This window comes from Haliotis asinina, chromosome 5 (assembly GCF_037392515.1).
Source record: "Haliotis asinina isolate JCU_RB_2024 chromosome 5, JCU_Hal_asi_v2, whole genome shotgun sequence".
NCBI lineage: Eukaryota > Metazoa > Mollusca > Gastropoda > Lepetellida > Haliotidae > Haliotis > Haliotis asinina.
Genome location: NC_090284.1, coordinates 67583586 through 67605167, shown reverse-complemented (window position 1 = coordinate 67605167; position 21582 = coordinate 67583586). Strand labels below are relative to the sequence as shown.

The following is a 21582-nucleotide window of genomic DNA, read 5'->3' as shown; positions in this document are numbered from 1 at the left end:
ATTTCAAATCTCGAACTTTGAAAGATCTTTTTTACAGTTCTCATTTAATTATTGCAATTTAAAAAGAATTAGATTTGTTACATGACTTGTAGGTAGATAAATATTTATAAACATTTTATTATTGGAAGTTTAAATTCCTAACTGTGCTTGCTAGTGACTGTACCCTCAAAGGGGGTTAAAGTACTGTAAAATTATTGTCGTCCTGAGAGGGTACGTAAGTCCATAAACATTCAAAGTAAATTAAAACTTTTCACATTTTTAATCATAGAATATGTGTCTTTTTAATGAATGACTAGATTTCCTAAATTGCTAACAGCTGAAGGGATGATGTAAATCCAACTAGGATCCATGCTTTATGCACATGTATTGTAAGTCCCCATGGTCCCTGATATGGTGATCTACCTTCGTTGTTGGTGACATATAGCCCGTATTTCATATTGTATTGTCCAGATAGTGATATTAATTTTAACTTTCGACACTAGTTTTAAATCGTAACTGTGATAATCTAGTTGTTTTACTGTCCTCTGACGACAGGTTTTTATAGTGTCACAAATTCCATTTCAATATCAAACATGTTCTCGTCACGATATGGCTGAAATATTGTCGATGTGGCGTGAAATATTAACTCATTCATTCATTCTTAGTAAGGTAAAATTCTAATACTTTTTGAGTTGGGTCCCACCTAGGATCCATCCCGGTTTTCATGGAACTTGCAACGCCTGTTTGATCCAACACATACAAATGCCACCATTTCTGGTATGTGATTTTTGTTACTCAACATCCCTCTGCATCAGTCGGTCTCTTGCTGACATATCTATAGCTGGGAGCAGAACGTTCTGTTATCTGAAATATTTCTGTTGTTCCCGCAGATATGCCAAGGTCCATATTAGGAATATTGAAGAACCCAGTAATTGCCTGTCTTCTCTTTGGGAACGCCAGTGCTTTGTTTCTTATTGGAGGCTATTTAAGCTTTGCTCCAAAATACATCGAGATGCAGTTTGCAAGACCGGCCGCTGAGGCGAACTTCATACTAAGTAAGGAGCAAGAACAGTTTTATTGACATTATGTTTTAACGTGTGCATCAGTGAGAAGGACGCAGTTTAGTTGAACGTTGTGCCATAATATGTAAACATGTCTCTCTATGCTTTCTGTCACTGACTCAAATTGGAACTGTGTAAATGTAATCATACAAGTAAACAGTGGATCTCACACTTATGGGTTTAAATTAGATGGATTTCTTTTCTGTATATCTGAAGGAGACACATTTAAGATACATAAACGTGGCTAAATGGTTGCTTAAAGGCGTAAGCTAAATCATATTCACTTTTCATCAAAGTTCACATTTCCCTACCTAAATGTGTTGAAGGTATTCTGGAGCTGATGTGGGCGTTAGTGGGCACCCTTCTTGGAGGCATAATCACCAGCAGGTTCCGGCTTACAAGCATTGGATGTATGAAGCTCACGACCATGCTGGTCATCAGTGGAGCTGGCCTCTGTTCTCTCACGTTGTTTTTTATTTGCAACGAACAGAACATCAAAGGTCTAGGCGACATACAGGGAAGGGTTAAAGTGGAAGACGTAAGTGCCAGGGCTCACATAACCAAAACATATAGTTCCTTGGTAAGAGGCTAGTAGGTTTCAGTTGGTAGAACCAGAACACTGACAGTTTGAACTTATTTTTCATTACGCACTGCAAGGTCTCGACACTGTAAATATAGATAGTCAGGATGATAGATTACACAAATGTAAATCTGACATTAATTGCGTGGAATATAAGCTGTGAATGTTCAATCGCAGATTCAGTGTCATATTTTCTTTGGATGACTTCATGATCACAATTAACAGAACGTGTAATTCCTTGCCGATACCAGGTTACAGAGAACCAGGTTACAGAGTCTTTGGTCTCTCTTTACATATTGATATCTGACCATTTAATTTGGGAGTGCATGAGAACTGCAGTAGCGAGAGAGTGCATTTCGAGATTTATCAATAATAATATTTGAAATTTGATTTGAAAGAAGAAGATTATGAACAATTTCTGGATGTTGTTCTTGTTCATGATTATATTTAGAACTTGAAACATAATCAAATACATACTGGTTCGTAATTGCTTTCTAGTTCCCAATATCTTTCTTCTTTGATCCAATCAACCTTGCAGTTTATAGCTTATTTAAACGAAATAGCATAGTTCGTTCTTCTTTAACTTCTATGCGGCAAAGATATTATCTTACATTAAGTGTCCCGTGAAAATCCGGGGTAGAATAGGCCTTCATGCTTGCTACAAAGGCGACTAGGCTTGTAACAGGTGACTAACGGGATCGGGTGATCAGACTCGCTGACTTGGTTGACACATATCATCGGTTCCCATGTGGGCAGATCGACGCTGATTATATTGATCACTGGATTATCTGGTCCAGACTAGATTATTTACAGAAAAAACCCATATAGGTTTAATATTGCTGACTTCGGCGTAAAACTAAACTCACTCACTCATTACACTAATAAGTAATATGATGGGTTGAATATAGCATACGCTCCCATTTTCTGAATGTATGCTGAAATATATTCTGAATTTTGTTTTCATGACAAAGAAAGGTATACATTAATACCACTGTAGTAAATAATTCTGTTTCAGACATTCCTTGGTAAACGACACTGCAACTGTGATGCAACGGAATACATGCCTCTATGTGGAGTTGATGGAGTGACGTATATCAATCCATGCATGACTGGATGCACGTCTCAGAACGGTACAGTAAGTATTTCACTACCTGTGAGGTTCTCTGTATTGTCAGGACGCCAGTCTCAGGACGGTACAGGAAGTATCTCACCCCCAATGACTGTCCCTGGTACGTATTTTGGGATGCCAGTATGAGAACTGCACTGTGGGTAACAAACTCATGGTAGTGTGACATTCCATCTCAGAACTGCACCGAGACTCAATAAAATCCAGTGTCACTGGATTACTTATAGCTGAATATAAATACTGCCTCGGTGTATTTTGGTATGTATGTTCGTTTATAAGTATTTGATATATATGTTTTATGGTGGTCTCATTTCAGACATACATGAGGTGCAGCGAGATACCTGGTAACGAGGGTACAATGGGCAAATGCCCTTTAGATTGTCCCTACCTTTCTCCCTATGTCAACGTTGACCTAGTGTATTTCCTTTGTCCCTGTTATGTTGACAATAATGAGGTAGGTGCACACGCACATACGCACACACAAATAGACACACACACCTGTTTGCGAGACAGTTAATTGAATACATATGATATCAGATAAATACAAACCGACTCATTCCCGATATAGTTAAGTAAATCAAACCCTCCCTCCCTACATTGTTTCAATGTATATTAAATGAACCATAATGAAAAAGTGTTATACTTTATCTGGACACTTCGTACATAGATCATATCTAGGAAATACAGTGTGTCCATCTATGTGTCTACAAACGCGCAGACAACTATTATAGCTTAAATTTAAGGTAGTGTGTAGCCTTACAAATACTTAGGTTAAGCCATGCTGGAAACCACCACCAGTTTAATCTATAATATGGATACCTGAACAAGAATTCCTTTCCTTTCGTTGTATGTGCAAAATGTATTATTCCCATCTTAACGTTTACGTAAAATGCAAGCATGTACAACAAACGCCCCACAACATAAACCACATTTCTCAAATTATATCATACGTATTGTTACACATCACCTGAGACACTAAAATCATTCAGTGTGTCTGTTTTAATCAAAGACTGCCAAGTAAATACTTGTAACTGCTCGGATTTCTGTCTGCATCTAGTACCGACTGACTGTCGACTATGGAAATGACGCAAGTTTAGAACTGAAGTCTTGTACGTCAATTTCGGAACTGAAGTATGGTATTTCACTTTCAGAGGTTTGGTTCTTTCTGGTTCAGAACTTTTCTGGTTCAGAAGTGTGGTGCTTTAATTTCATTCTGACATTTCAGGCACATTTCAAGCCTTACAAAGGCCTCCCTTTTCTCTGAAATATGGTATTTCAATACAGAGCTTAAGTAAGGTATGTCAGTTTCGGAACTGAAGTATAGTACTTCAACCGAGAATTGGTGCATCATTATAGAACTGAAGTGTAGTACTTCAATCCGGTACGTCAATTTCGGAACTGAGGTATGGTATATTGACTTCAGATCTAAAGCATGATGCTTCAATCCTGTACGTCAACTTTTGAACAGAAGAATGGTACTTCAGTTTCACGAAGAACCTCATTCACGCGCACGCACACGCACAAAATATAGGACACCACCAGCTCTCGAAAATTCTATCCACAACAATATACCCTAAAATTCTGTCAAGAAGATATAAACTCGAGAGCTCAATTTTGTTCTGACAAAGGAAAATTCTAGGCTTTCCATGCGGAACGCAAGCCTTTGTAATGTCTTACTGTAATGGGCAAGGGACTAAAGAGTATACAGTGTATGAACAAGTGTTTGCCTCCTCTACATGGATGGTCAGACCCTTTGTCTACCTGGATGGCCAGTGTATTTGTTGTGTCATCCATTCCCTTTAGATCCCAGTTGCATGTGTATGTTCAATCTGTTTGTACTTTTACAGGACAGTCTGGAAAACAAATGATCCAGTAGTGTTTGCGACATTCAAAGACGAGGGTTTGTTTGAATTCTTGAAATTTGTTTGAATAAATATAAACGTTGTCTCTAATGAGGGAGTATACTTGGCCTTGTTTAAATGGGCTTGGAAATTTCGGTCAACATGGCTGCACTTAGACCAATAAAAGACCCGATTAGAAGCTTGAATATTAGACACCTGAATTATTTTGACTGATACTTTGTTTATTTGGTTACTATAAAGAACTGTGCACCCGAGGGGCAAATCTATGGCTGTGGCTATGTCGTCTTTCCTGAGTAGTTTTGTCGGTAAGTAAACGAAACGTATGAGGGGGCTGCTCCTCTTGGCTAGCAGTTGACTGTAAATCAAATTGACTCATTATGTGTACCTGTATGTAGCAGCATTTAAAGGTTTACTGGAATGTGAGTTGGAATGTGTAGAGACTGCTTAGTATGGTGTCACTTATGATAATTGAATTCTATTCACCAGGTTATTATGGTGGCTGATTCGGGCCATCGCTTTATCGCCCTGTAAAATCAAGGCGACATTGCGACAAAGCGATAGCACGACACGACATTGCGATACGGCGACACGATATAGCGATATTGCGATACAGCCAGAAAACGAAATAGCGAAAACCCGACACGATATAGCGATAACATGACACGAAATAGCGATATCACGACACGAAATGGCGATAACAAGACACGAAATGGCGATAAAACTGGGCGACATTGCGATATGGCGATAACGCGAAAAGGCGACATTGCGATATAGAGACACGATATGGCGATACAGCGACATTGCGATATTGCGATATTGCGATATTGCTTCCTTTCCATTTATGAAATATGGAAAAGCGGGTAAGCTGATTCAGTTTTAGAATCTGATAGGTGGAGTATGTGAGATAAACGCATTTGTAAAACCACCCAGTTTACAGAAATAGCTATAGCTCATCCAAAAGCACGATGAGTGATGACATATTTCAAACTGTGATAGTTGTGCAGGCCATGGTCATGCGAACTTTGTAGGCTATAGGATTTCACCAGAACGGATTTGGCATCATACTGTGCCTTTTGTTTTCTTCTTTACGAAATGAAAATATGATCATAAAGAAAAGTTGTAGAAGACTTCTTATTCTTGTATCTATATATAAGAAAATATTACATTGTACACTGAATTAATTTCAGTAAGTATAGTAAGTCACTCTCAGAATTTAAAGAATTTAAAGCAAAATATATTTGACGCCGAATACAGTATTGTGGACCCACTGATGACCTTCAGCGTTTGAGGAGAAAGCCCAATTAAACAGTCCGAGATACAATATTACACATGATTAGATTAAACAATTTGATACAAAATTGGGTGGAATTGACTTTATTTTAGGTTTGTTGAGGCTAGAGCAATAGAATTTTACAGGAAAGGTACATGTACGGGGATGTAAATGTTTTTGGGGTGAAACATCTAGTTAATAAAATACAATGTATATGATTAAAGCACATGGGTTTCAATCTATCTCTACAGATATTTATAGATTAAGAAAGTGTAGGTCTTGTAGTTGTTATAGCATGATCCCTCTGGTAAACGATTTGGAAACAAACAGATAAAAACATGTATGTTTGTTTGTTTGCTTTCTGACCATGTCAATGTTGTATTTGAATGGTGGGGTGGTTAATACTATTACAAAGTCGACACATTGTTCCATACATAAGGACAAAAAATATTACACTAAATGTAGAAATGTTTGAGATATTTACCGATTTTTTTCTAAATAGTCATTAGCAGGGTTGGGTGTTACCAAAATGTTCGTATTGCGATGTTTTGTGATATACGTTGGCGTACTGCGATATGTATTGCAATACATTGTGAAAGTGGAACACATGGTTTAAGGTCATGAAATTACTGTTTCATTTCTTTTGAAACAATGCTACTAGCCAGTTAGTAATCAGGTGTGATTGTAGGAGAGATCAAATGAACATGTTTCTGAATGCTTTGCTCTAATGTTTGGAACTCGAGAAAAAGCGTCTGCAGCAGGGTCAACCATTTCGGTTTGTTTATCCCCACAACAAGTGCCCTACCAATCTATTTTCTTTAATTCACATGGTTTAAAATTCATGCTAGTACAATCACATGACCAATAAACATTTTCGAAACTAAAAATATGCGGTTTAAACAGTATTTATTCAAAAAAAAAAAGAAAAGACATCAGAAAGACAACAGATAACCCACAAAAAGGAATGGCAAACAGATCGAACAATGCCTGTATTGATGCCTCTCCCCAGAGACAACAGCTTAAACGAATTAAACACGATTAAGAGATTGTAAAAGGATGTATAATTCAATGAGGCAATTTTCAAAATCAAGAAAACGAGTTTATGTGTTATTTAGCCATACGTTTGGAGTTGAATTATGAAATGATAAATGGATGTAAGAAGTAATTCTGCATGAATATTGGATACGTTATCTTTGCCACAGATTATTTCTTCAACAGAGAATCTATTGCGGTAGAAGTACTGGTTATATTATGTCTGATATGACGAAATACAGGGCCAAAAGTGAAGTACGGGGCATCTTCTGTTAAAAAGCCACATTGGTATGAACTGTTTTCTTTTTATGTCTTTCGAAATGGTATAAGTTTAAAACACTACACCCAGTCTCAGTTTGGACATGATAATTTGGAAAAAGCGCGTGGCAATAATTAAAGTATTTATAGCTCTGAAAATGAGAGTGTAATAAGTAAGATATAATTTAAATTTATACAATAACTCTGCCGATTTACATAATCGTCCAGATTATTGTAGCCTTGTATGACTAATGGAAGAAGAGGGTGTTATAGTGTTAAACTCGTCTAGTTGTTTTTGTTCTGGCTGTCTTGAGTATCTTTGGCATTATGAAGGCAATAGTGAGTATTTTTGCCCACTTCTTGTGGAGCTTGTACTGTTAAGTACTCTGGCGTTAAACATGTACCATCTTATAAAAAATAAACCATTTATGATTCTTTCTCCTTTGAAAGAGAGATGGCATACATGTTTCTTCGTCATTTGTTTAATGACTGATACCCATGATGGCCTCGCTTAAGGTACGATGAGCATCAAGGTGTAATCTTTCTAGTACTGATCCTTCTTCTTGGGATCAGTTGTCCCAAATGAAGTCACAGTATTCAAAGACAGGAAGGAGGAATGATATATACAGTCTTTCTGTTAAGTTTATTAGTTCACATTTAAGATTCCAAAAGCAATATATTATAGGACTAGTTTCTTTACTTGATATTCGATTTGCATATTCTATATACCATTGCTTTGAAATCGTAGCCCTAAATGTTTATGATAGTCATCCATCATTAAATCTGTTTTCGCTGTAGGTATTGCCTTTCTGTGAATAACGTTGTCACTGGTTTGGGGGGACTAAACGACACCTGCAATTCATTTCTTTATTGAGACAGATTAGCAAGATCACTGTTCAACATTCTTGGTGCATCGGTGGGGTTACGTATGATTATGTAAAGGGAGGTATCATCAGCAAATAAAAGTATGTTGCTTGATACCAATAAGTGATTCATTTATCTAAACAAGGAACATAAGAGGACCCAATACGGAGTGTATTAATATATAATGATGTAGAGGAAACACGAATATTAATTTAGTAGTTTGGCTACATCACAAAAATGGCAGATCGTATCGGGTGAACCGGTTTGCGAAATATAGTACTGTGAAGCTCGTATGGCAATATAACGGTTAAGCGGTATTATCGGCCACGTCCACAAATTTATCATTGTCGTACTTTAAAACGAACTTCTAAGCTACAACCAAATCGAGAAAGTGTTAACTTTAACAAGTAAAAGATAAGGTTCTAATTTTAAATAAATAAATAAATAAATAAATAAATAAATAAATAAATAAATAAATAAATAAATAAATAAATAAATAAATAAATAAATAAACATGAGATGTTACTAGAATGCGCACGTAAAGCACGTTCTTCATCCAGTATATACCAGTCGGCGGCAGGATGATGTGCTCTAAACGAGCCTAGCACATTGAGGTATACTAGTATATTTCAAAATTGCACTTTGTGCATTATGAACTGATAAAAATCATGACATTAGTACTAAACATTAACTTGACACGGCAAGACGTAGACTTTCGGAAAACGGGAAATCAGCTTCATTAATCCTTTTGTGCACATTACCATGACCACACATGAGTTTAACTGTTTGTTTCCAAATCGTCTTCCAGAGGCATCATGCAATAACAACTACAAGACCCAGACTTTCTTAATCTAAAAATATCTGCAGAGATAGACTGAAACCCATGAACATTAATCATGTAAATTATTTTTTATTAGCCAGATGTTTAATCCCATACTTCACATATTAGATTCTAAAAGTGAATAAACTTATCCACTTTTCCACATTTCACAAATGGAAAGGGAGCAATATCGTCATATCGCAATGTCGCTGTATCGCTATATCGCTGTGTCGCTATATCGCAATGTCGCTGTATCGCTTTATCGCAATGTCGCTGTATCGCCATATCGTGTCTCTATATCGCAATGTCGCCTTTCGCGTTATCGCAATGTCGCTGTATCGCCATATCGTGTCTCTAAATCGCAATGTCGCCTTTTCGCGTTATCGCAATATCGCAATGTCGCCCAGTTTTATCGCCATTTCGTGTCGTGATATCGCCATTTCGTGTCGTGATATCGCCATTTCGTGTCTTGTTATCGCCATTTCGTGTCTTGTTATCGCCATTTCGTGTCGTGATATCGCCATTTCGTGTCTTGTTATCGCTATATCGTGTCGGGTTTTCGCTATTTCGTTTTCTGGCTGCATCGCAATATCGCGATACGGCCACACGAAATGGCGATATAGAGACACGATATGGCGATACAGCGATATTGCGATAAAGCGATACAGCGACATTCCTTCCTGTCTTTGAATACTGTGACTTCATTTGGGGCAACTGATCCCAAGACCAAGGATCAGTGCTAGAACGATTACACCTTGATGCTCATCGTACCTTAAGCGAGGCCATCATGGGTATCAGTCATTAAACAAATGACGAAGAAACATGTATGCCATCTCTCTTTCAAAGGAGAAAGAATCATAAATTGTTTATTTTGTGTAAGATGGTACATGTTTAACGCCAGAGTACTTAACAAGATAAATCCACAAGAAGTGGGCAAAAATACTCACTATTTCCTTCATAATGCCAAAGATACTCAAGACAGCCAGAACAAAAACAACTAGACGAGTTTAACACTATAACACTCTCTTCTTCCATTAGTCATACAAGGCTACAATAATCTGGACGAATATGTAAATCGGCAAAGTTATTGTCTAAATTTAAATTATATCTTACTTATTACACTCTCATTTTCAGAGCTATAAATACTTTAATTATTGCCAAATTATCCAACTTTTTCCAAATTATCATGTCCAAACTGAGACTGGGTGTAGTGTTTTAAACTTATACCATTTCGAAAGACATAAAAAGAAAACAGTTCATACCACTGTGGCTTTTTAACAGAAGATACCCCGTACTTCACTTTTGGCCCTGTATTTCGTCACATCAGACATAATATAACCAGTACTTCTACCGCAACAGATTCTCTGTTGAAGAAATAATCTGTGGCAAAGATAACGTATCCAATATTCATGCAGAATTACTTCTTACATCCATTTATCATTTCATAATTCAACTCCAAACGTATGGCTAAATAACACATAAACTCGTTTTCTTGATTTTGAAAATTGACTCATTGAATTATACATCCTTTTACAATCTCTTAATCGTGTTTAATTCGTTTAAGCTGTTGTCTCTTGGGAGAGGCATCAATACAGGCATTGTTCGATCTGTTTGCCATTCCTTTTTGTGGGTTCTCTGTTGTCTTTCTGATGTCATTTCTTTTTTTTTGGAATAAATACTGTTTAAACCGCATATTTTTAGTTTCGAAAATGTTTATTGGTCATGTGATTGTACTAGCATGAATTTTAAACCATGTGAATTAAAGAAAATAGATTGGTAGGGCACTTGTTGTGGGGATAAACAAACCGAAATGGTTGACCCCGCTGCAGACGCTTTTTCTCGAGTTCCAAACATTAGGGCAAAGCATTCAGAAACATGTTCATTTGATCTCTCCTACAATCACACCTGATTACTAACTGGCTAGTAGCATTGTTTCAAAAGAAATGAAACAGTAATTTCATGACCTTAAACCATGTGTTCCACTTTCACAATGTATTGCAATACATATCGCAGTACGCCAACGTATATCACAAAACATCGCAATACGAACATTTTGGTAACACCCAACCCTGCCAATGACTATTTAGAAAAAAATCGGTAAATATCTCAAACATTTCTACATTTAGTGTAATATTTTTTGTCCTTATGTATGGAACAATGTGTCGACGTTGTAATAGTATTAACCACCCCACCATTCAAATACAACATTGACATGGTCAGAAAGCAAACAAACAAACATACATGTTTTTATCTGTTTGTTTCCAAATCGTTTACCAGAGGGATCATGCTATAACAACTACAAGACCTACACTTTCTTAATCTATAAATATCTGTAGAGATAGATTGAAACCCATGTGCATTAATCATATACATTGTATTTTATTAACTAGATGTTTCACCCCAAAAACATTTACATCCCCGTACATGTACCTTTCCTGTAAAATTCTATTGCTCTAGCCTCAACAAACCTAAAATAAAGTCAATTCCACCCAATTTTGTATCAAATTGTTTAATCTAATCATGTGTAATATTGTATCTCGGACTGTTTAATTGGGCTTTCTCCTCAAACGCTGAAGGTCATCAGTGGGTCCACAATACTGTATTCGGCGTCAAATATATTTTGCTTTAAATTCTTTAAATTCTGAGAGTGACTTACTATACTTACTGAAATTAATTCAGTGTACAATGTAATATTTTCTTATATATAGATACAAGAATAAGAAGTCTTCTACAACTTTTCTTTATGATCATATTTTCATTTCGTAAAGAAGAAAACAAAAGGCACAGTATGATGGCAAATCCGTTCTGGTGAAATCCTATAGCCTACAAAGTTCGCATGACCATGGCCTGCACAACTATCACAGTTTGAAATATGTCATCACTCATCGTGCTTTTGGATGAGCTATAGCTATTTCTGTAAACTGGGTGGTTTTACAAATGCGTACGTCTTACCATCTGTGTAACTGCGGCGTCGTATTACCACTAACTAAAGAACTCATTGTTCCATACATAAGGAAAAAAAATATTACACTAAATGTAGAAATGTTTGAGATATTTACCGATTTTCCCTAATAGACATTAGCAGGGTTGGGTGTTACCAAAATGATCGTATACCGATGTTTTGTGATATACTTTGGCGTACTGCAATATGTATTGCAATACATTGTGAAAGTGGAACACATGGTTTAAGGCCATGAAATTACTGTTTCATTTCTTTTGAAACAATGCCACTAGCCAGTTAGGAATCAGGTGTGATTGTAGGAGAGATCAAATGAACATGTTTCTGAATGCTTTGCTCTAATGTTTGGAACTCGAGAAAAAGCGTCTGCAGCAGGGTCAACCATTTCGGTTTGTTTATCCCCACAACAAGTGCCCCACCAATCTATTTTCTTTAATTCACATGGTTTAAAATTCATGCTAGTACAATCACATGACCAATAAACATTTTCGAAACTAAAAATATGCGGTTTAAACAGTATTTATTCCAAAAAAAAAGAAATGACATCAGAAAGACAACAGAGAACCCACAAAAAGGAATGGCAAACAGATCGAACAAGGCCTGTATGGATGCCTCTCCCAAGAGACAACAGCTTAAACGAATTAAACACGATTAAGAGATTGTAAAAGGATGTATAATTCAATGAGTCAATTTTCAAAACCAAGAAAAGGAGTTTATGTGTTATTTAGCCATACGTTTGGAGTTGAATTATGAAATGATAAATGGATGTAAGAAGTAATTCTGCATGAATATTGGATACGTTATCTTTGCCACAGATTATTTCTTCAACAGAGAATCTATTGCGGTAGAAGTACTGGTTATATTATGTCTGATGTGACGAAATACAGGGCAAAAAATGAAGTACGGGGTATCTTCTGTTAAAAAGCCACATTGGTATAAACTGTTTTGTTTTATATGTCTTTCGAAATGGTGTAAGTTTAAAACACTACACCCAGTCTCAGTTTGGACATGATAATTTGGAAAAAGTTGGATAATTTGGCAATAATTAAAGTATTTATAGCTCTGAAAATGAGAGTGTAATAAGTAAGATATAATTTAAATTTAGACAATAACTTTGCCGATTTACATATTCGTCCAGATTATTGTAGCCTTGTATGACTAATGGAAGAAGAGAGTGTTATAGTGTTAAACTCGTCTAGTTGTTTTTGTTCTGGCTGTCTTGAGTATCTTTGGCATTATGAAGGAAATAGTGAGTATTTTTGCCCACTTCTTGTGGATTTATCTTGTTAAGTACTCTGGCGTTAAACATGTACCATCTTACACAAAATAAACAATTTATGATTCTTTCTCCTTTGAAAGAGAGATGGCATACATGTTTCTTCGTCATTTGTTTAATGACTGATACCCATGATGGCCTCGCTTAAGGTACGATGAGCATCAAGGTGTAATCGTTCTAGCACTGATCCTTGGTCTTGGGATCAGTTGCCCCAAATGAAGTCACAGTATTCAAAGACAGGAAGGAATGTCGCTGTATCGCTTTATCGCAATATCGCTGTATCGCCATATCGTGTCTCTATATCGCAATGTCGCCTTTTCGCGTTATCGCAATGTCGCTGTATCGCCATATCGTGTCCCTATATCGCAATGTCGCATTTTCGCGTTATCGCCATATCGCAATGTCGCCCAGTGTTATCGCCATTTCGTGTCGGGATATCGCCATTTCGTGTCGTGATATCGCCATTTCGTGTCGGGTTATCGCCATTTCGTGTCTTGTTATCGCCATTTCGTGTCGTGATATCGCCATTTCGTGTCGTGTTATCGCTATATCGTGTCAGGTTTTCGCTATTTCGTTTTCTGGCCGTATCGCAATATCGCTATATCGTGTCGGCGTATCGCAATGTCGTGTCGTGCTATCGCTTTGTCGCAATGTCGCCTTGATTTTACAGGGCGATAAAGCGATGGCCCGAATCAGCCACCATACCTTTCGTGTATGGAAAGTCCATTGAGACAACGTGCATCCTCTGGGATACAAGGTGTGGTGAGGTCGGCACATGCGCACTGTATGATATCCCAAGACTACGATATGAAGTGAAAGGAATGGATACAGGAATTCAAGTATTATCGTCAGCTGGCTTCTTTGCAGCTTTCCTTTTACTAAAAACTGGGGTGGTTAAGGAGTATTCCGACTCAGGTGCACCACAAACCCATACTGAAGAAGTGGAAGATACCTGCAGTGAGAATCGTGATGTTCAGCCTACACAGTTTTAAAGTGAAAACCTCAATTGACTTTTTAAGGAAATTCATAAAGGAGAGAATGTACATTGTAAACTCCTTAATGTGACATACACATTTTTCTGTCATGTAAAAGTCCAGTTTCTAAGGACTAAGTTTAGATTCACTTGACTACAGAAACGCTTGTAAAAAACAGGGATATTTGACATAAAACAACTCGTTCACATTCCTCATCTTTATTAGGTAACTGGTGAAATAGAACGTCCTGCAGCTGACTAAAGAAATTTATATTCCATCCTGAACAGAAACTTGATGAGAAATGGGAACGAGTATAATACTTATCATTGTACTTAAAACAGGATAGGTGTGAACGACACATCCTCCAATTTTTCATTGCGAGAATAACCATGGGAAATGTCCCATGCCAACATGCCCATAACAGGTCGGAAAATACCACCAAATAGGATAAGATTTGGCCTTTTCTTCAAGATTAATCAGTGCTATAGTTTGTATGTATTAGAACGAATATCCTTTTTGCAAGCCACCACCACATTTGTATTCTGGATGAGGTAAGTATTTTGTCTAAGATGCAATGTTCCAACATACTCAGTACAATTTACAAACATTACTCAAGGAACGTTATTCGGAGCCAATGGACCACGGGTTACACAAATCCAAACGATGTCTTGTAAACTTTTATCGTGACGCAATATATCATTTCGATTTAAGCCCTCAGCAGATGCTAACATGCACGTACCTGTGTGTACAACGACCAGCTCACCATGTTCCTTTTCCGAGTAGACGAAGCTCGTCACTCGCTTGGAATATTCCGTGGAGATGTTCAGCATGCGCCATTTTGGAAGACAGATAACACTAGATGTTGCAAAGGTGGTCAATTTCATTTACTGGATACGTGTAAAAAACAATGTTACACTTAATCATCCAAGCACAGCAGCCTGAAAATGCAGTCTGTTCCGAAAACTGCCTTTACTGCTCGTTAAATGGTTTTACTTGGTGCTGTAGATTATTATGGTTATATATGTACATCACACCCCCACACGCACACTTCACAAGTATATACTGATAAGATGCGCTGACTATGCTCTATGCTCTAAATGGTGTATACTTCAGTCAGTATTTCTGCATTAATAAAGATTTGTTGACACAATCTTTTGCACATTATATGGAAATAAATTCATTTTTATATTGGACGAGGGTCATGCATGAAGAGGAACATGTTTATGGATAGACAACTTCTTTAGTGCAGTGACAGAAGATGTCTATCCATACAAAGTGTTCTAAGTTTCTAAGTGCCACTTAAGAAAGTGCCTGTAGTGCATGTCTGAGGCTGCATAGATCATACCAACCAGACATATATTTTCAACAATGAAAACATGAACAATTCATGAACCTTTAAAACCAGTAAAATGCATATTTTAGATTCATTAATGGTCTGCTGTTTGCCTCTGCCTGACATGATGACATCCCAGCAGAGTAAGCAACACTCACATAATGTCGTTTGACACTTATGAGATTGCATGATGGAGACTATCTAAGGTTTGCTTGTATAATCAAACCCTCAAATGAATCTCAGTGTTTGGTAAATAAATGGATATAGGTGTAATCGACATGTGTTTTTATTGCACAAAATGCATATTTATACCTACTAGGGTGTCCCAGTTCTTCTGCATCTGATCACAGATGTAGGTTCTAATGCTAGCTGTGTAATCAGAGTATGGGCGAAGTGAAACAACTTTTAAGAAGTCGAGTGCCTCAAGACAGTTAGCCTTATGGGATTTAAATGCGGCAAAAACGTCAAATGGGAGTCGAAAGTAAGACCCCTTGACCTCCTTTACAACTTTTATAGGTGTATCGTTCAAAAACAGTTCAGGGTCTTTATGCGGTTTGTATTAACGTAAAAGATGTATACAGTTAGGTTTGGACTTCGAAAATTTAAAGCCGTTTTCTATGCACCACCATCAGCTCCTGTAGCAGTATCATGAGTCTGATCAAGAGCGGTACGGAGCCCGTTAAACGGAAATACTTCACTGTAATCTTCCCATTATCTGGAGAGAAATTGATAGGTGTCTTTTCTTCTTCTTGTTGTTTTTTATAGTTTTAGAATTGACGTATACTAAGGAAGAGTGTGTGGCCAAAGTTGGCCAAAGTTGCGCCAACTTTACCTTCAATATCAGATTTTCGAGTTATACCTCGTCTCCTTCTGTTTAATGCTAGTTTGGAAGCCCTTGCTTATGATTTTCTTGATCACGTTCCATACTTTTTGATATCGGTGTACGTGAATTGATTTTCGATACACGAATTTTCGCCAAGACTCGCGTTTATTTTGTTTGTTACGTAGTGCTTTTGCATTTAAAATTTTGAATCTGTTCAAATTATGGAACATAGCGTGGCGACGGAAATAATGCTCAGCCTTTTTCCGTGCCTTCTTGAAGTCATTTCTGAACCGTGGTTTCCGTATGTGTGGATTTGTAGAGGGCTTTGTAATGCAGCTATTTTGTTCAGTTCATTAGAAAAGAGTTGGGCAGGGTCAGGAATTCCCATAAACAGTTCAGGTTTCAACTGGTTGGATGAAAGTGATTCATACAAAAGCCATTCAGCTTTTGTAAAGCTCCTTCTCGATAATGAAGGGACGTCAGATGGACATAAAGCTTTGGGAATGGTTGGTGAATGGTCACTTCCACACATGTAGTCATGGACAGACCCTTCAAACTCACCCAGCAGATTAGAGTCAGTAATGGATAAGTCACGGGACGAGTTCCTGTAACTGGATGTAAATAAGTGTAGGAACGATCACTAAAGAGACAGATATTGTTGGTAGAAATAAAATGTTGCAGTATATTACCTTTGTTGTTTGTATGTGCACCTCCCCATAGGCTGTTCTGTCCATTCAAATCACCCATGATGATACAGGGCTTAGGAAGTTGGTCATACAATGCCCGAAGAACGACAGACTGTACAGGAGAAGGAGGACGATAGAGAGAGCACAATGTATAAACAACGTGCATTTTTACACGGACAGCAATAGCTTGTAGATGGGAACTGAGAAGAAGAAGACTGTGAAGTATGCCCTGTCTCACTCATTTTGAAGAACCCCCATTTGCTTACGGCTGTGGAGTAGAAAAGCAGTTGTATGGAGTATACTGTCGTATACTGTTGGTCTGACACGAAACAGGGTCTGTCTTACAGTGGAGGATGCAACTGCTGTTTCAAACATATGATTGAGCAGTAGATGGAACTAGGGCTTTTTACTTGTTGGTAGGTGATATTGTTTGTATGTTTAATTGTTTAGGATTTGGACTTCAAATTCAAAGCACAGACAATATTTAGAAGACGCCATGTGGTCTCCGTTACAGTTGGCGCAATGATGTCATGTATGCACTCAGATCTATCATGGGCTCCAGTGAAACGACAGCATACTACCATCTTGCTTCGGCAGAACTTTGCGCCATGACCAAACTTTTAACACTTAATACATAGGAGTAGATTAGGTACATAGACCTCTACCCCGATGTTGAAATATCCAACCTTTAGTGATTTAGGTATTGCCGATTGCGACATAGTGAAAAGACAGGTGTGGGTTTTAACAAAGGTGCCATCTTGTGGGGAAAAAACGTTTTATATTTGTAACTCAACGGGCTTTTAGTTCAGCAGCAATTTCCCCCTCGCTCATATCAGAAAGACATCGTGCAACATCACTGACAATGCCTCTGCTCGTGTTCAGTGTCTTGTGTACTGTAGCACCCACCCACCATGGAGTGCCAATAAGGACGGTGTCAAATTGCACCGGATCTCCAGGATGCTAACACCAGGGATACAGGGGAACACACCAGAAAATATGACATGAATAGCTATATTTGTCAACATGATTAGTTGCCAGGCTGGTTCGGCCCATAGGAATAATCAAAACACGCATAGAATTCAGCGGTCAACATCACCACAATGGCCCATGAGCCATCACCTTCTGGCACAGGGGATTTCATAGAAGCAAAGATTTTGACTTTGAACAGCCAAGACCAAACAATATCATGAAAATGTGCACAAATAATCTCCATTCACAGGGCCTGGTGTGACCAGCCGATTGATAGAACCGTGCCCATTCTACCACCCGTCTAGGCGAAGTAAGGGTCAAAGTAGTGTGTTGGGCTATTTCTGGAACAAAAGCCCTCAACCAGCAGACTAGCTGCCGTCCTCCACCGACACAGGGACGCAACCCATGGCAAACTGGTTGCCCAAAACGGTCGCTCATTGCGACCAGCAATGGGGTGCTATGGACTTCGTTTACCCTAGTTGGCCCTTAGGGTTACCCAACACGAGATGACTCTTCAAGAGTGCCACACTATGTCATGTAGTAGTTTATACGACACGCGTACATCTGGATAATAACGGCTGCCTAAAACTATAATACAAACTGTGGAATATGGTCAGCAGTCTGAATGTAATGAACCATACCACCTGTTCAAGTCGAGTAAGGGACGATAGGTTAGCTTTATGGTTAAAGCGTTCGATCGTCCCGCTGAACATCCGAATTCGACTCCACTCATGGGTACAATGTGAGAAGGACATTTCTGGTGTCCTCCGCCGTGATGTTGCTGTATTATTTCTAAAGAGCGGCGTAAAACTAAACTCACTTAAGTAGAAGAAGGGAAATGACCCCTGAGGCAGATGAATGATCTTTGAGGCCACTCCCTCAATGGAAATTACACTTCAGTCTATACTTAAGCTAAGACTTTGAAATACTCCCCGGAAATAAAAAAGTTCTCACAGTTTCCAGTTTCTACCTAGATACACTTGCCAGTGTCGTGCGTATGCCAGTTTAAAGGCAAAGGTGAATGAGTGGGTTAAGGTTTACAGTCACTAGCTACATTTACACAACTGGCTATTGCACTGATCTTTCGATGTAACAAAACAGCAAATATTCTACGATTAAAAAGCTTGGTAGAGCTAAACTGACTTTGAAAACTTTGGGACTTAATGCCCACTCAGGAGTACAATAATTCCTTCGAGGTTACAGCCTCACTTATCATTTATCTACTCACAAAATATATCAATCATATTATAACAACCAATTCTATCACTTTCAAAAACGTGATAAGAAAACAAGTGATAATTTACGACAAGTAACATTAGTAAAATGCCCATAACTGTTTGATTGATTGAAATACCTATTCCTTGTGTTGAGGCAAAAATAATACATTTCAATAATGTGACAAATATACAGTTTGTCCTTATAATAAGCGACAATACGTGTTCATCATTAGAAGTGTTTGAAAATGCCAGCTTAATAATAATAATTCATGGGTTTTGTAGTAGTATTACATAGACATTAAAATACAATTGTTACACAAAATAATCCAAACACGCCGCCACCGAAGACTACTTGGCTTCTGACATTGTTACATAAACTGGAAACGATGAGTCTTATCAATTGTTGTCATGACAACAGTCGTGCTCAGTTGTCAGTTAAATTTATGAGGGATGTCTGAGTTGTTGATTTATCCAGTATTGTTATGATGAATGCTAACCTGAAGACAATAAAGGCGACAAGAAGTGTTCTGTCTGGTCATACACATTTTTTGCATTAATTAAATGTTCGCATTAATTACTCTCAAATGTTTTAGTTTGCCACACCTATGAAGTGAGATATTAAGGGTATTACGGGATCTTCATAAACGTTACGTTTGTTAATCCTTTCGTCGGAGTTTTCTCTTGGCGTCCTTGCATTGCAAGTAGAATCCTCTGTCTCCATGTTGGTTTTGTCATTGAATAAATAATGACTAACTGTAGATCTAGATTCTTACAAGTAATACCTTGTTTTAATAACAATGCAGACCACAAGGTGTGCTCTGCAACAACGAAATGAATATTAGATTATTATATCCGACAAATATATCCTCTGAAACCTGATTCCCCGTCTTAATAATGGGTTCTCCCATGTAGGAAAAATGTTCTTGAAATTATACAGTGCATGCACTTATGCCCTAAACTGTATGACCACAAAGTATAATAACACTAAGGTAATGACTAATCACATCATTATGCCTAAATTTTAAACAAATGATTAGAAACTACTGTGAAAATACAGATTATTATGTATAATACAAAGTCCTTCCAATTACAAACACTACGAAGCCGTTCAGCAAACTGCCAATATAGTACTCTTCGAAATGTAAGGAAATTTTCCAAGGCCTGATTATCAAGATATTTGGAAATTGAAGTGCATTTCTCATTAATTTGTAATCACTGAAATATTACTTATTAAGAGATAATGCAAACACTCTCTTGCGTAAAGTACAGTTTCCAACCTGAAGATTGATCTCTCCTCCAGAAACATGTTGGGCGAAAAGAACACTCTGCAATTTCCCTCCAGAATGATATGTACTTTATTGGCTGGCGGGACAAACGTTCCAACGTTACAATTGGGCTGACTTTTCTCTCAGGTGACATTCATCTCCCTGTTGGCACTTGGTATATTAAGAATAAAGTTTAGATAATGATGTTTAGTGTCTTTGTACTTTGACAATTCCAGATGACCAATGAACATAAAGACTAGTACATTTTTTGTGAATCGTATCATTAATTAAGTATCAATTATTATTGGGTCACAACGTTTAGTGTTTTGAATGGGTCACATTTCGTGTCATAACTGTTCAGTGCTTTTAGTACGTTGGCAGCAGACTGTAAGGTAACGTTTTAGAGTTACCTCCCTTTGAATATGTGTTTTGATTAGTTGTGCGTACTTCCGGGAAACTACCAGAAGCTTCAAACCCATCCATTCGTCGTGCTGAAGACGTTAATGCCAAATCAGGTTTTGCACATGCGGTGTGCGCATCACGTGATCTTTGCATTGAAGTTTTCTTCATTTGCACGTGTTTGCAATGGGCTCAAGAATTGAAAAAAAACACTTTTAAACCACAGTTCTAACGGGTACTTTAAATGCCACGATTGTCTAATATGCAAGCGGGAAGATCAGTAACTGACGTCTCAGGAGCAATGGGATGGTCGTCCACAACAAACTGGCATTACTTCTGATCGCCCAGGGTCGGGTCGTCCACGTGTGGCGTCACGAGCAGGAGACCGTCAAATCGTCCTACGTCACCTACGTGACAGATTTCTGCCGGCTACACGAACCCGGGCTGCGATGTTTAGAGGTCGACTATGTCACAGACCATTCGTAAGTGGTTGCGGGCTGTCAATCTCCATTCTCGACATCCATATCGTGGGTCAATATTGACGCCGTTTTATCAACGTCAACGTCTGCTGTGGACCCAACGTCACCTCCGATGGACCCAGAGAGACTGGAATCGAGTCGTGTTTAGCGGTGAAGGTTTAGGTTTACACTCAGATTCGCGAACGACAGGCATAGAGTCTGGAGACGACGTCGTGAACGGTATGAACAATGTTGTGTACAGGAAGTCGACAGATTCGGGGACGGACGTTGCTTGCTGTGGGGTGCTTTCGGTGGGAACAACCGTTCCCGACTTCTTGTCATCCGTGGAAACCTCAGAGCTACTGCTCACC

The 21582-nt window shown here is 38.1% G+C and overlaps 1 pseudogene; it reads left to right on the top strand.

Moving 5' to 3' along the window:
- The window catches only part of LOC137283993 (solute carrier organic anion transporter family member 2A1-like), a 31890-nt pseudogene extending 17811 nt beyond the window's left edge, over positions 1-14079 (top strand).
- The last annotated feature ends 7503 nt before the right edge of the window (positions 14080-21582 follow it).